The sequence below is a fragment of the Pleurodeles waltl genome, chromosome 2_2 (assembly GCF_031143425.1).
Source record: "Pleurodeles waltl isolate 20211129_DDA chromosome 2_2, aPleWal1.hap1.20221129, whole genome shotgun sequence".
NCBI classification, from domain to species: domain Eukaryota; kingdom Metazoa; phylum Chordata; class Amphibia; order Caudata; family Salamandridae; genus Pleurodeles; species Pleurodeles waltl.
Window position 1 is genome coordinate 1,038,956,442 of NC_090439.1, and position 15,388 is coordinate 1,038,971,829.

A 15,388-nucleotide genomic window follows, 5' to 3' on the forward strand; every position below is an offset into this window, starting at 1 on the left:
GGTGATCCGGACCCCTCCGTCATCCGCTCAAGAAACACGCATTAACGGCCCTCCCCGGAGGAGAGGGGAGGCGGCGGAAGGTCGGGGCAGCCCCTGGGACGTCCGATCTGCGTCCCGGGGTCCGCGGGCCTAAAGGGAGCCGAAAAACGAACGGAGCGCCCGTACTCAAAATGGCGGATGCTCCGAGCGCATGAAAGGCGGCCGGCAGATCACCGATGATTGGGGCCACGGGCGGCCTGCCTGAAAGGAAGGAAGGAGAATCGCAGAGACAGCGCATGGGACCGATGACACCCGGTCCGCGTTGCGAACCCGGCAAAGCTGAGCGCGGGCGGCACTGAGGCTGGGGCGAGTCCGACGGCCTGGCGAACACCAGGGAGCGCCCCGAAGGACGATGACTGGTCGCGTGGCCTCCCTACTTCTTCCTCCCCTCGTGCTGGTGAGTGACTGCTGCCCCTGAACCCAGTGATACGGGCCTCCTCTGAAGGACGCAGCAGAGACGACTCCGGGGCCCTGAGAGAAGGAGGGAGCGGTTATTCTCCCCCGTGACTAATACCCTTCAGCCGCCGGAAGCCCCAGGACCTGGGGGTGTGAGGTGGATGAGGAGGGGAACAGGCCTTAATGGGGATGCCGGTGTGAAGAGAGACGGAGGCAGATCGCCGATGATTGGGGCCACGGGCGGCCTGCCTGAAAAGAAGGAGAATCGCAGAGACAGCACATGGGACCGATGACACCCGGTCCGCGCTGCGAACCCGGCAAAGCTGAGCGCGGGCGGCACTGAGGCTAGTCCGACGGCCTGGCGAACACCAGGGAGCGCCCCGAAGGACGATGACTGGTCGCGTGGCCTCCCTACTTCTTCCTCCCCTCGTGCTGGTGAGTGACTGCTGCCTCTGACCCCATTGATCCGGGCCCCCTCTGGAGGACACAGCGGAGACGACTCCGGGGCCCTGAGAGAAGGAGGGAGCGGTTATTCTACCCCCGTGACTAATATCCCTCGGCCCCAGGAGCCCCAGGACCTGGGGGTGTGAGGTGGATGAGGAGGGGAACAGGCCTTAATGGGGATGCCGGTGTGAAGAGAGACGGAGGTCCCTGTGGCCAAAAGGTGAAGAGTGTTTGCCCCCCTCCGCCAATCTGTACCACGAGAAAGGAATCACAGCCAAGGCACATCGGCGGAGGTGGGCACACTGGCAGAAGTGGGCATTCCGTCAGAAATTGATGGCCCCAAAAGGCAATTAAAATGAGCAAAGATAGACAAACCCGCCCCGCCGCAGACGCGCATCGACCAATTTGCCACGGGCCCCAGTGGAGCCCCAAAAGATGACCGAAGGGCAGAGAGTGGCGAAGGGAGGCAGGCCGGGAACAGCGACCTGGCGGCTATCCTTCAAGCAATACAATCATCCCAAGAAGCGGTGGAAGGCAAAATTGGAGAAGTGAGGGTGGATGTGGCCCTGGTACGCCAAGACCTTCGTAATGCAACAGCGAGGATTACGGATACGGAGTCCAGAATCTCCACGGTGGAAGACGATCTGGCAGCCCTCAAAATACAGGTATCAACACTAACAACTCGGACAACAGAACTATACAGAAGGGCTGAAGATTCCGAAAACAGATCCCGCCGCAACAACCTCAGAATTGTGGGACTGCCCGAAAACACCGCCGCCTCCTCCCTGGCCACATTCCTGGAGGACTGGTTGCCCCGGGATCTTCTGACACCCTGGTTTGCGATTGAGCACGCACATCGGGCCCTGCAGGCTAGACCCCCCCCTCCCCCGGGGCTCTCCACCGAGGCCAGTGATCCTTAGACTTTTCAACTTCAGAGACAGATGCGATACTCTAAGCGGCAAGATCAAAAGGAGACCTGCACTGTGATGGAACCAAAGTCATGGTTTTCCCAGACTACACCAAAAGACGTTCAAATGCAACGCCGCTCGTTTACAGAAGTTAAACGAAAGCTGAGGGCGATGGAGGTGCCGTACTGCCTTCTCTTCTCGGCCAAACTAAGGGTGGTTCATAACAATAAGACCTACTTCTTTGAATCCCCCGACCAGGCTTGGAAATGGCTAACCGAGGAGGTCCCGATGGGCCTTGGTGGGTAGGAGCGGCGACTGGCACTCACTGGCCAACAGAGGAACAACCAGCCGCGACAACCGGGAGGGTCCCGCCGGAGAACTCACTCCAGAAGGCGCAAGGAGAGAGGAGAATCGATCTCAGGCTCCCCAAGAGGATCCGCGGAGGAGACAACCCAGGGGCCTGGGGTAGAAGGGAGACCGAGAGACACGGGAGGGGACCGGCGACCCGGAGACTCTGGGGAACTGCTCCCCAGAACAGCAGAAGACACTGACTTCTCACGAAGCCCAGTGTTGTGAGTCCTCCTCTAGAGAGGGGAAAGTTGGGCCAGAGACCAAAACGAGGTCACGGCGCTTATGTTCAAGCGTAACAAAACTCAACACTTCTTAATCAGCAAGTATGGAGGGGTCCACCATAGCTCAGACACTAAAAGTTATCAGCTCATTATGTTTGGGAATGAGCTGCTGGTATTGGACGACAGATGCTTCGGGGGGGGGGGGGATGGGAAGTATGGGGTGGGAAGGGAGTTGGGGGGACAGGTTTGGTTCTACCCAGCCAACAGGCTGTTATTGTTCTTTACAGTTAATGTAGGTCTAGGGTCTCCACTACCGGCTGGAAATAATAGTAGTAAGTCACTCCGACAAAGAAAGCACACAGACAGGGGTGAATTCTGTCAGCCCGGATGCGCACAGAAAGAACCGAGGGAGAGATCAATGAGGTCAGTTTATGGATGGGTAAAGGGGACGACACACACATAATATCATGGAACGTCAACGGGCTCCTTGATAAGATAAAAAGGTCAGCGGTGCTCACTTACATTCACAGACATAAACCCAACATACTCCTGATACAGGAGACATCTCATGGGGAATAAATGCCCCTTCTTAGCCCGTAAGGGATTTGACAGGGTATTCCACGCAGGGTTTACGAGAGGCTCAAGAGGGGTTGCAGTATTGCTGCATCACTCACTACCTCTGGTAGTGAGACAAGAATGGAGAGACCCGCAAGGGAGATATATGGCGATTTCAGGTACGGTAGAGGGCCAAACAATTAACATTGTAAGCGCTTATGCTCCCCCGAACATGGTGCGTAAGACTCTAGGAGATCTGACAAGACTATTAGCGGAGCTGCCCCCTGGGAACACGGTGATAGAGGGCGACTTCAACGCAGTCCAAAACCCAGGGCTGGACACGAGTGGGGGACCCTCAGCCCATAGACAAGCCTTGGCCACTAGTTTGGAAGGATGGATGACATCAACGGGGCTTTGTGATGCCTGGAGGGCGTGGCACCCTAGACGCAAACAATTCACACAGTTCAGCAGCCCACAGCACACAATCCAGGATTGACCTGGTGTTTGTGTCAGCCAGGGAATGTGGACACCTCTCCCACATCGAGATTCTACTGCGTGGGATCTCTGACCACGCGCCGGTTTGGCTCAAGATGGGCCTCGCAGACCCGATGATCCGTCCCATATGGAGGCTAAACGCTTGGCATTTACAAGACGAAGAAGTTGTCGATAGCTTAAGGGAATCATTACGTGATTACTTTAATATTAATGAGGGCTCGGTGAGATCACCCGGAACCCTATGGGCTGCAAGTAAGGTGGTACTGAGAGGGACAGCTAAGGGCCTAATCCGTGCTCTGGAACGCGCCCGGGACTCCCAAATTGCCCAGCTGGAGGCCCGTGCCACTCTTCTTGAAGCAGAGCAAGAATCACACTCGAACGAACGGATAACCAGACACCTCTTGCTGATTCAGGAGGAGATACGTAGTTTATCCCTAGAAGCGGCAAAACACATGTGGCGTGCCTCCACGGCACGAGTGTACGGTTGGGGCAACAAAACAGGGAAACTACTATATTGGTTGATTTCCCAACAACAGACTCCCCGAATCGTCCCCGAGATATGCAATGAACAAGGGGAACGGTTGGTTGAACTCCAAAAAGGTGGCCGAAACGTTCGCTGAATTCTATAAGGCCTTATATCGAGCGACACATCCAGAGAATACGGGCTCCCCAGACAGGTTTCTGACAAACTCTTCACTCCCGGTTCTGCCGACCGCGGACGTACGGGTCTTGGAGGAGCCGTTCACGGAGGCGAAGATTGGCGATGCCATAGCGGCAATGGGAGTTAGGAAAACTCCCAGACCTGATGGGTTTCCTCCAGAATATTATAAAAGATTCAAGGAGGAACTGGTCCCACACCTAATGAATCTCTACGCCTTTTTCCAGACCAGCTAGACGTTGCCACCATTGTCGTACTGCCTAAGACCCAACCCCCCTCCCTCTCCTGTGCTGATTACAGACCCATATCTCTCATTAACAGTGAAGTAAAGATCTACGCCACAATGCTGGCCTCCCGCCTCAAGAGGGTGTTGCCCCTACTAGTGCACCCGGATCAGTGTGGATTAATGACCGGACATAGCACGCGCCACTGTATACGAAGGCTCCAGGTGGCCCTCGCAAGGCGACATCGACACCTCAGCACTTGGCTATCCTATTTGTCGACTTCAAAAAAGGCATGCGACTCAGTTAATTGGGAATTCCTTTTTGCTGTGCTCCGACACGCCGGTTTTGGGCCAAGATTCCGTAGATTGGTCCAGGCCTTATATACCAAGCCCACGGCGCGGGTCAATGGAGTTTTGACCTCGGCCTTTCCGATTCATAGGGGACCCCGACAGGGTTGCCCCCTCCTCTCTCCTCGCCACTGAGCCATTAGCGGGAATGCTGAGAGAAGACCCGGTTTACCAGGGTTGGAGATGGGGCCCCTCCTGCGAAGACGGAGTGGCCTTATATGCGGATGATGTCCTGTTATACATGGCAAACCAGGGAGTGATCGGACCCCGAAGCTTCCATCTACTGCGGCACTTCGAGGAGGCCTCGGGGCTCAAAATGAACCCGTCCAAGTCGGTACTAGTCCCGCTGACGTGGTCGTGAAACTGCTTCGACTGCCAGACGGTGGTTCCACTGCGCCGGCTAAGTTTTAAATACTTAGGGATATGGATCGCACTGCTCCCTGAGCTATCCTGGTCCCTGAACCTCAATCAATTGGTGTCTCGCATACAGGAAGACCTTAAGCAATGGCATTCATTGCCACTGAATATTTTGGGCCGTATTGCTCTATACAAGATGATGGTCCTACCGTGCCTTTTATATGTAGTCCAGAACTTGCCATTCACGATCCCGCGCTCGTGGTTTAAAAAACTGGATGGAATTACCACCTCCTTTATGTGGGGAGGAGCGAGACAGAGTAGCGTCCTGGAGCTGCCGAAGAGAGGTATATGATGGGGGACTGGGCATGGCCGATCCTTACCTGTACTACCTGGCGACACAAGTCCTGGTGGTGCAGGATTGGTTCAACAGGGGTTGGTCAAACCCAGCATATCAGGTAGAATTAGACGCTTTGGGGTACCCCCAAATCATGGATGTGTTATACGCGGCTCCGATCCCCAAAGATTTGGAGTCCATCACCAAGGCAGTCTTCTTAGCGTGGAGAGAGGCTCTAAGGAATACTTGCTGGAACAAAATGGTTACCCGGCAAACACCGCTGTGGCACGGCAGTTGGCTGAGAGAGACAGACAAACTGGAGGGATTCGGGAAATGGGACACACTGGGAATATCCTTGGTGGGGGATGTATGGAAAGGAAGTTTGATGAAGTCCTTTCAAGAGATGCAACAAGAGTTCCAACTATCCCCGAAGCAATTCTTTAGATATCTCCAGCTCCGGCATGCACTTGCTAGGCACTTGAAAGAAAAGTCCCAAATACCGGAGTTCAATCCAGTTGAGGCCAAAACACTCATGGGCAGCCTGGGGAGGAAGGGGGTCTCTCAGATATACAAAATGCTGGTCACAAATGCACCCGGGGACCTAGACCACCTTAGGAAGGGATGGGAGAAATGGGTGGGACCACTTGAGGAAGAAGACTTGACAGAGACACTGATGGCTCCCCGGACGCTAGTGGTGTCGACGAGGCTGAGGGCGACGCAATTCTTTTTTTTTTTTTAACATAAAGCATATTTGTCCCCGGATAGACTGTACAAGATGGGAGCCCTCGGTGCTGCTCAATGCCCACGATGCAGGGAGGACCAGGCTGATTTTTTCATATGATATGGTCCTGCCCCGTGATTTGAAAGTTCTGGGAGGGAGGGAGTAAACCACGAGCTGAACTTTGCCTTAGGATCATCACAGGTACTGACCCCCAAAATGGTACTACTGGGTGTGATGAGTGACATGGAGGGATCTAGAGCAGATAAGACGTTGGTTGGAACAGCGCATATGGTGGCCAAGAGAGACATAGCGGCCGCTTGGAAAACCGCCAAGGGTCCCTCTCTTCAGAAATGAAGACGGGGGTGGACTGGTGTGCAGCCCAAGAAAAAGTGGTGTATGAATCAAGGGTATGTCCCCATAAATATGAGAAAATATGGGGGAAATGGGCGGGATTACTAATCTAAAGGGGCTCAGACAAAATGTATACTCATGCTCCATTTTCCTCTCTCCTTGTACTGCCAAATTATGGTACTTCGGATCTTTTTAGATATCTCGAACACACAAATGTTAGACCAGAATTAACTGTCCAGCCGGTGTCAAAAAGACCAAAGTTTGTAAGTTACTTGTATATTTACCTGTACCTTTAAAAAAAAAAAAAATTACATTTGGTTATAAAAAAAAAAAAACATATTGAGTAAATCCAGGACAGGATTGACGCCAAATTCATAGCTGTTCGGCCACCAAATACAGCCTTGCTGTAAATATCCAACGTCGACTCACCATAATGAACCAGACAATGTATTTTCAAGCACATACATAGCTGCCCTCAATACCCCCGTGACCCTTTGGCCTACTCCTCATACAAGTGCATCTCTACCAAACCAATTACTCACATAAAACTCTTCACTCTCAAGTGTCAGCAATTGCGTTTGAAGAATAAAGAGACACCTGCATACCACTCTTTAATAAACACTTCCAAGACAACTATAGAACCCATTAGACGTATGCCCTGGAAAAAATTGAAATAAATCAACAATTCTTGAATGACCGCATCATCCTAATCAATGTTCAGGGTAACGCAACATGCATTTCAGAGACCACATTCCTCGCCATATGCACTGAGAGTTTCAATTTGGAACTCTTGTTTTCAACAACTTTCTTATGGACTAGTCTGGTGAGAAATGGCTTGACCTTTCTCACTTCAAAACTTCAGCAATAGGATTCAACATAACAAAACATGCAACAATTAATGAATTATCTGATGTACCTACCAGTTAATGTTACAAAAACATGTAAATCAAAAACACAGTCGATTGAAAAACCTTCACTTAGCGAGCTAAAGATAGAATACTGCTGGTTTTAAACATGGCATCCATAATACAATGCCTAACGTCCACTACTCCAGCCTGGTGAAAACGTTTGTCTCCAGAGCACCCTCAAAAACAAAAGCGATCGTCCAACAGTCTATGATTCCACTGACAAGACCGAAAAACGTTGTTACAGATAAGTCGGCGTTTAAAAGACATTTAAAAAGGGCTTACTGCCTATTTTCTTAATAACAGATCTTATGGGACAACTCGTCGATGAGTACAGGAAAGTAACCTTGCAGGACTACTCATAAGAATCAAAAAGTAAAACATTCAAATTCGATGATGTCCACTTGACAGTTTTAACAAATTATTGTAATCGAATTGCATGTTCATAGATTGTACATAACTAATGCCAGCACCTAACCAGGTCCAACGCGCTCACAGTTTTAGTAGCAACGTGAACTTCCGCAGAAGATTTTATCTCATCGAGATCAAACGGGTCAAAGGGGAGAAGTCATGACTGAAACCATGGCTTATTATTCCCTCGTATAAAACAAGGGCTTTAAAGTCAATGTAGAGAACAGGAGGATAAAGATATCTTATGGTGACATGTCAAATTCCGACGGGCGACGGGGCCGTATGAAGGCTGAGCGTTATGAACATGTTTTGGACCCCAGAAGCGGCGAGAGACCTGTTTGTTCCCGCCAGAGCCTTGTTAGTACCGATGGGACGTGCGAGACCACTTACCCCCGCACCAAGCAGGACAGCCAAAGGGCGACCTCACTTTTCCCTCTCTCACCCGCCCCCTCTCACCCACTACCGGCTCCCTGGCCTCTGAGCGAGCTCACCTCGTTACCGGGGGAAGAGAAGCGAGTGACCCGAGCCGGGGCGACAGGAAACCGTCCCAAGGAGAAGAATGAGACGTGGGAAGCCGCACATTCCCGACATGCCCCGCGAGCAGCAGGCACTAAAGAAGACAGGCAAGGAGAAAGTTAGCGAAACAAGATGACCGCTGTTTAATGGTCTGCAAGCCCGGCAACCATCTTTGAATTGTCAAGTTTCTTCAAAATTGGTTAGCATTCGTCAGAAAAAAACAAAAAAAGTCTAAGAAAAAAATACAAACTGCAGCAGATTGTCTATTTAGGCATATTCATCTGTAAAACTAATTATTTATAATATAACAGTGTTTATTGGATTAAAACAAAAATCGTAAAGCGCAACACCGGAAATTATCTCGAGTGAAATTGTTTTCATTTCTGTCCACGAGTTAAGTTTGTCAATCTCCAACACTGTCGCGGCATCCTGAAGATACCCTACAAAATGGTCGCCTCCTTGGAATAACACAACACAGCCATACCCCTCTTCCATTTCTATCAAGGTGGGCGGTCTCGCCAGTCGAACAGTTTAATAGCATGAAAACAGAAAACGGACTGGAGCGGCAAGGTCACCGAAAGGCTTTTCAGGCTCTTGCTTGGATTTGGCAGTCACACTAAAACCGGCGACATTGCGTTAAGGGCGCAGGAAATCCCGAAGGGAAGCCAAGGTCATTCGGTCTCCACTTGTACAAGCATCACATGCGAGGCCAATACTTTTGATGTTTTGAAACGTCTATGTTAAATAATGAATAGTGATTTTATTTTATGTAGAATAGTTCTCTGCGATTATCATTGCGCGATATGTCTGTGCCTCTCCATTTTCCCATACTGTCCCCCATCAACTGATGCAGTTACTTTATGGTTTACGCAACGCGTGAATATATTTCGAGGGGTGTTTTATCTTTATTCTTGCAACTGCACTTATTTAGAAGCGCCGAGGGTGTTGATGCAGTTGAAACTAGTTTGCGTAACATTATACTTTTTTTTAGTTTCCTTCAGGTGTATGGCTATGTTTTTTTAAAAGTGAAAGTTTATTGAAAATTAATACAGTATTTAAAATACACAAATCCATTTTTTTTTCAGTTTCGTTCGTCAGCTTTATTTCGGTAAAAGTAAATACCATAAAAGCACACCACAATTCACAGTTTTACAAAGCAGCAAGTTATAAACAAAAGATTTCGAACATAAGAAGTTGAACTACATAAGAAGATGTTAAACATGGGAGTTTTCCTTCTGGAAGTTCGAGCCATATTATAAAATCATATGATGGTGCAAAGATTTGCATGTTGGGCATCAAGATTCAAATACAAGCCTAACCGAACATGTCACAAAAGGAAACATTTCTATTTAAGAATATAAGAATATCCATACATTAAAAATGTTTTTAAATATTAAAAGTGTATATATTAACCATAAAAATTCTTCCTTTAAAAATTTCAAACCATATTAAAAGATCATGTAGGAATAAAAAAAATTTGCATGATAAATATCGAAAATCACATACAGGCTTGGCCGGTCATATTAAATATAATAAGACATTTCTGCTTAAAAGAAAAAAAATATATAAAAAAAAGTCTAGGCATAAAAATACTTTAAGCAGTAAAAGGTAATAGGTGCCTGCATTAAAATTCACTGATGAGTTCATCAACAACCGCTCCCCACATCTATGGTCGAGTTTACCTCTATTTTTTTAAGCATGTTCAATCTACAGTGCCAGATGGAATCTAAGTATTTTGCCAGGCAACAAACCACTAGAACGGATGGATCAGATTTAAAAATTCTCAAGGCCAGTGGACAGTTCTTAAAACCCATTTTCCTACACAAGGGGATAATCCAACGAGCTCTCTGGTTTTGGTATGCAGGACATTGAAAGAGAATGTGGGTAAAAGATTCTTCCCTGGCACAACCCATTGGGCACATCTTCGAAGTGCAGCTAGTGTTGGCCCATTTATGTATTAAGATGCGCAAAGGGAGAGAACCTACCCTAAATCTAATGTACAATGCACGTGCACGTGGAGAGAGAACTATGTCCATATATTGCGCAGATTCATAATGGCATTTTATTTGTAAGAAACTGCCCGTCATGATGATGGTGAGACAGCAGACAGTTGTGAAAGATGCACATGGAGACAAAACGCATCCTTCAGTGTCTGTGTTGCGTTTTTTGGAATGGATAGCAGATCCTTCCAGTAAGACCCCAAGCCAAGTAGTGTGAAAATCCCTTCTACATACACACACCACTTGATTTTTGGACTAGTATTATTGGCCATCAGGTTGACTAGCCCACATCTATAGGGAATAAGAGAGTCTAATGACCATAGACGGATCCAATACAACAAGGGCCTAAGCGCAGCAATCTGGCAAATGGGAGGCAAGTTTAGGTCCATTCGAATGGGGAGCATTGGGGTGCTAGAAGGAACTCTTAGCAGGGACCTTAAAAAAGAGTTTTCCACTTTTATCAGATCATCTAGATTACAGTGGCCCCACAGCTCGGCTCCATAAAGGGCTCCCCCCCCTTGCTTGTGATTTGTACATTTCAATTGCGGGTGTCACGGCAAAGCTAGGAGATCTAGCTGCAAATCTTATGATACCGCTCGTCCGTTGTTTCAAGCGGACATTTGCTTTCTGAAGATGAGAATGCCATTTGTGCGAATCTTCTAGTTTCAGGCCTAGATATTCAAAATCGCCAACTCTTTCCAATGCGGCGCCCTCTAAATAAATGGGGCACCGCATCCTACCTTTTTTATCCCCAAACACCATACACTTAGTTTTTGATCGGTTGATTTCCAAGCCGTTTTCATTACAAAAGGTCATAAATCTTGAAAGCAGGATTGTGAGACCTGTGGCTGTTTGGGATATCAACAAGGTGTCATCAGCAAATAGGAGGCAGGTGATCTTCTGCCCTCCTATTTTGGGGGCGTCATTGGAGCACTCCATAAGATAAGGAATGCATGCGTTTATGAAAAGGAGGAATAAGGTAGGGGCGAGTACGCAACCTTGCCTCACACCACGAACAGTGGGAAATGTTTCAGTTAGTTCGCCATGCTGGCCCCATCTGATTCTACCATAATTTCCAGTATAGAGATCTCTAATGATATTTAAAATAGGGCAAGGGACTCCCATTTTAGACAAGACCTCCCATAGTTTATTGCGAGGTACCAAATCGAAAGCTGATTTTAAGTCAACAAAAGCTACAAATAGGTGGCCTGAATTCACATCGACAACTTTCCATTTAATAGAGATAAAGCGAAATATCTGGTACCAAATCGAAAGCTGATTTTAAGTCAACAAAAGCTACAAATAGGTGGCCTGAATTCACATCGACAACTTTCCATTTAATAGAGATAAAGCGAAATATCTGGTCTATTGTGCTGATTTTTTCTCTGAAGCCCGCTTGGAGGTGATTTAAAATTTGGTTATCCACTATCCATTTACTCAGCCTGCTCAACAATTGGTGGCAAAATATTTTTTGGAGATTGTCAAGGAGGCTGATGGGTCTGTAGTTTCCAGGGGAATTCCTCTCTCCTTTCTTATAGATAGGCACGATAATAGCCTCTTTCCATGAGTCAGGGTAGGATCTGGTAATCAAAATGGCATTAGAAAGCCTATTAATATACGGGCTCCAGGTATTCAGGTCCGCTTTAAACATATCAGAAGGAATCCCATCCGACCCAGGGGCCTTCGCTGCTTTTTGGGCTGTGATGGCCAGGGCGGTTTTGTTCAGTGTAAAGAGGGGCAAAGAGGATGCAGGTGAATAAGATGTTGTCAGCTGTCCCAGATTTGGGGCATCGAGGGCCAATGGAGAGCCGTACAGTTCTTTAAAATGGGAAAGCCAGGCATCAGGAGTAATATGAGACTCCAAATAAGGGGCTCGGTTCTGATCACTACGCGATACCAAAATCCAAAATCGTTTGGAGTCATGAGCTCTAGCTGCCTCAAGTAGGTCACTCCAGAGCTCCTCTTCATGCTCATGTTTGCTCTTATTGCATATAAAAGCATAATTACGTCTAGAATTAATGATACCTAGTCTGTCCTTTGTCCTTAAGACGCTAACCAGGGTATTTTTAGCCTCTCTACACCTCTTGTTGAACCATTTGGAGCAGGGTTGGGGGCAGGAGTTAGTCAGCGGCCTTGGGCATCTAGAAAACAGCTCTATCAGGGTAGTGAAGAGGTCCAAATGAAGGGACGTAACTTCAATTGGAGAAAAAGTAAGACTATGGTCAAATAACTGGTGGGAAGAAATTAGATCACACAGTTTTTCTCGGAGCTTGTTCGATTTCTCAAAGGAGTCCCATCTTACTGTGCGCCTATTGCTAGACAACTCCATAACAGCAGGTAAAACAGAAGGAAATACAGCTCCTGCTAGAAGAGGTCTCTTATACGTAATCTGTAGAGGGGCATGATCGCTAGTGTATGGATTGCCCACTTCCACATCTAGTATGTAGTGCCAAACTCTTAAATCAAACAAAATATAATCTAGTTTACTACTATAGGAACCCCTGAAAAAGGTTGGTCTTGCGGGGGTGTCAGCTGGGAAACGGCCATTGCCAAGACGGAGACCATGTGATATCATAAGATCTATTACCTGCATTGCCCTAGCGCAAGGTTTGTATGAGTTTTGCTGAGTGGAATAGGGAGGAATGTTCCAAACACTATCTTCAGGTTGCATGACCTCTATAAGATCTAAATTGATTTCAAGCTGGACATTAAAATCCCCTGCTATTATAATATGATATTTAAGACGAAAATCTGAAATAAGAGTATTTAAAAGCTCAATGATAGTAGAGCAATTATTGGAGGGTCCCGGCCTGCTATAAATATTTATACAGAGAACGGGGGAGCCTGAGATTGGTTGGATAGCAATAGCCAAAATGTCACGGGAGTCCACGTATATCTCCTTTATTCCTCCCACCTCTGTCGATTTTACCCAAGTACATAAGCCCCCTACTGCCCTACCTGCTAAAGACGGCATAGCCGGTTTAAAAAAGGAACTAAAACCCTGTCTATATGTGCAGTTTTTGGCCCATGTTTCCTGGAACATACATACATTAAAATTTTCAACAAATACCCCCCACTCAATGTCTGCAAGTTTGCCATTGATGCCAGCCACATTTCAGGACAAAAGTTTTGCTGGTGTCTGGGCAATAGAGCAGCTTGGTTTCACGAGAGTGTCATCTGGAAGGTTGCTGTCAATAAGCTTCTTCATACGCGGACTTGTAAATTGATTGATATTAACGAGTCGTGAACCCAGAGGGGAAGCAACACCTGGGCTAAGTGGATAGGGTGAAGAACCTGTAGCCCGTCGGTCTAAGCTAGGAATGGGGACGCAGGAATTAGTAGAGTATAGTCAATCGATGTCGGAGATGGCCCCCTGGAGATCGAAATCAGGTGCTAATTGGCAACTAGAAGTAGGGCCGGAGCTGGTGTTTGGGACAGGGTCAGATGGTACACCTTTTGGGGCCTGATGGCCTAATGGCCTGAAATCTCGATGGTCTATAGAACGGCTCGAGACCCAGCTGGCTGTTCTAGGGAGGAGGTTCGGCTTCATATAACCATCGGTGGGTCGATTGGCGCTGAGAGAAATAGCAGATGGATTCCTATTTATATTGCGTGCTTCCATATCTAGAAGACCTTTTACCAGATGGGAGTTTTTGAAATTGAGTTTTATGAAGTCTCGACAACCTGGAAGGCCATTCGCTCGTTCGGCAGATAAAATGTCGTCGTGGATGAGTGAGCCACAGCCTCTAACGTGTCTCAGCCAGTGCGTGGCCTTATTGGCTAGTGAGGCTTTGTCTTCTTGTGTATTTGGGGGCAGAGGTGGAACATTACACATATATATATAATTATTCTTCGTTGGGTCAAAGTTTTGACGGGAAGCTTTAGTAGTTTCCCATTTGAGAGGGACATTAAAGGAAAGAGGAGTGTTACGTTCAAAAGAGGACATATTCTGGCTGTAAGAGTGCTGCCCTTCCATAAAGGCTGCTGTGCTTGATGGGCGGTGGCAGGGACTCAGTTGAAGAAACAATTTTTACGTGTGAGTGGTTGGATGTTGTAGAGTTTGGTTTGGGCTCACCAATAGGGAGAAGAATTTTACCTTTGAGAAGAGTAGTAATTTCAAACAGTAAGGATTTCAGCTCGCCTATTTCGCTCTTAAGACTAACCACCAATGCTGGCAAGTCATTTAGTGAAGGAACACTCTCCGTATATGGCAAGGTCGTAGAGATTGATATAGGATTTTCCAGAACTTGGGGGGCCAGAGAGGAAAAACGGTTAGAACAAGGAATTGAGAAATGTGTAATATTGTCGTTTGGTACTTCAGGATCGAGATGAAATGCAGATAGGGAAGAAGAACTACCAATATTAGTAGGGCCTTGGGGGGCTGATGCCTGATGAAGTGACGTAACAGTTTGTGGTTTGGGGGCAATATGCGAACTTGGAGTCAAGAACGGGATGAGAGTACCAGATTTCGACTCCTTTCGCCTGATCCTCTCCTTATTGTTTAAAATCTGTTCAACTTCTTCAATCAAGTCATCTATTTCCTTGGCAACACAGTTAGTATGTGGTAACGTGACTTTATTGGTTTTAAGTATCTTAGATTTTGCAGAGCCCAGTGCAGGGCTACCTTTCGCCTTACGCTTCCCCATTGAGGATTAAAGTTACAGAAGCAGGGCAAAACGGAGTTTTAAAGTTGCTTCCCAGCACTATATGAACTAGTAGCGTACCTTAGGGCCCAGAGGGGGGGCCCAGCCCGGCCTCCTTCGGTCTCTGACGCGCGCGGACGGGCCTGCCCTTGGCCCGGACTTTGCTCGGGCACGTCCCGCGCAGCGGTGTTGCGCGGTGCGCTTTATAGCGCCCGCGATCAGCAGCAAGTGGCCCCAGGTGGAGAGGAGCAGGCAGAGGCAGAAAGGAGCCTGGGACTTGGAGTCCCACCAGGCTCTATGTGGCAGCAACCAAATCCATTTGATAAGAAAGAAATTAATACAATAACACTTCAGTTTCCTAAGAAGCACATTAGTGAGGAGAACAATAAATATATTAATACTTTAAATCATAAGTATATTTGCATATATTAAATATATTAGGAGAAAGAGTAATAAACAGTAGAGTTAAGTACAATAAAAAGGTAAAGAGAAACAATTCATAGCGGTTTAGA

General features: G+C 47.5%; 1 long non-coding RNA gene across 1 annotated transcript in view; it reads right to left on the reverse strand.

Annotated features, from left to right (window-relative positions):
* Positions 1-8,304, reverse strand: part of LOC138274527 (uncharacterized) — a 44,992-nt gene extending 36,688 nt beyond the window's left edge. The window contains exon 1 of the long non-coding RNA XR_011200385.1: positions 8,209-8,304. This is a non-coding gene — a long non-coding RNA (uncharacterized lncRNA). The remainder of the gene's footprint in view (positions 1-8,208) is intronic.
* Positions 8,305-15,388: the final 7,084 nt, after the last annotated feature.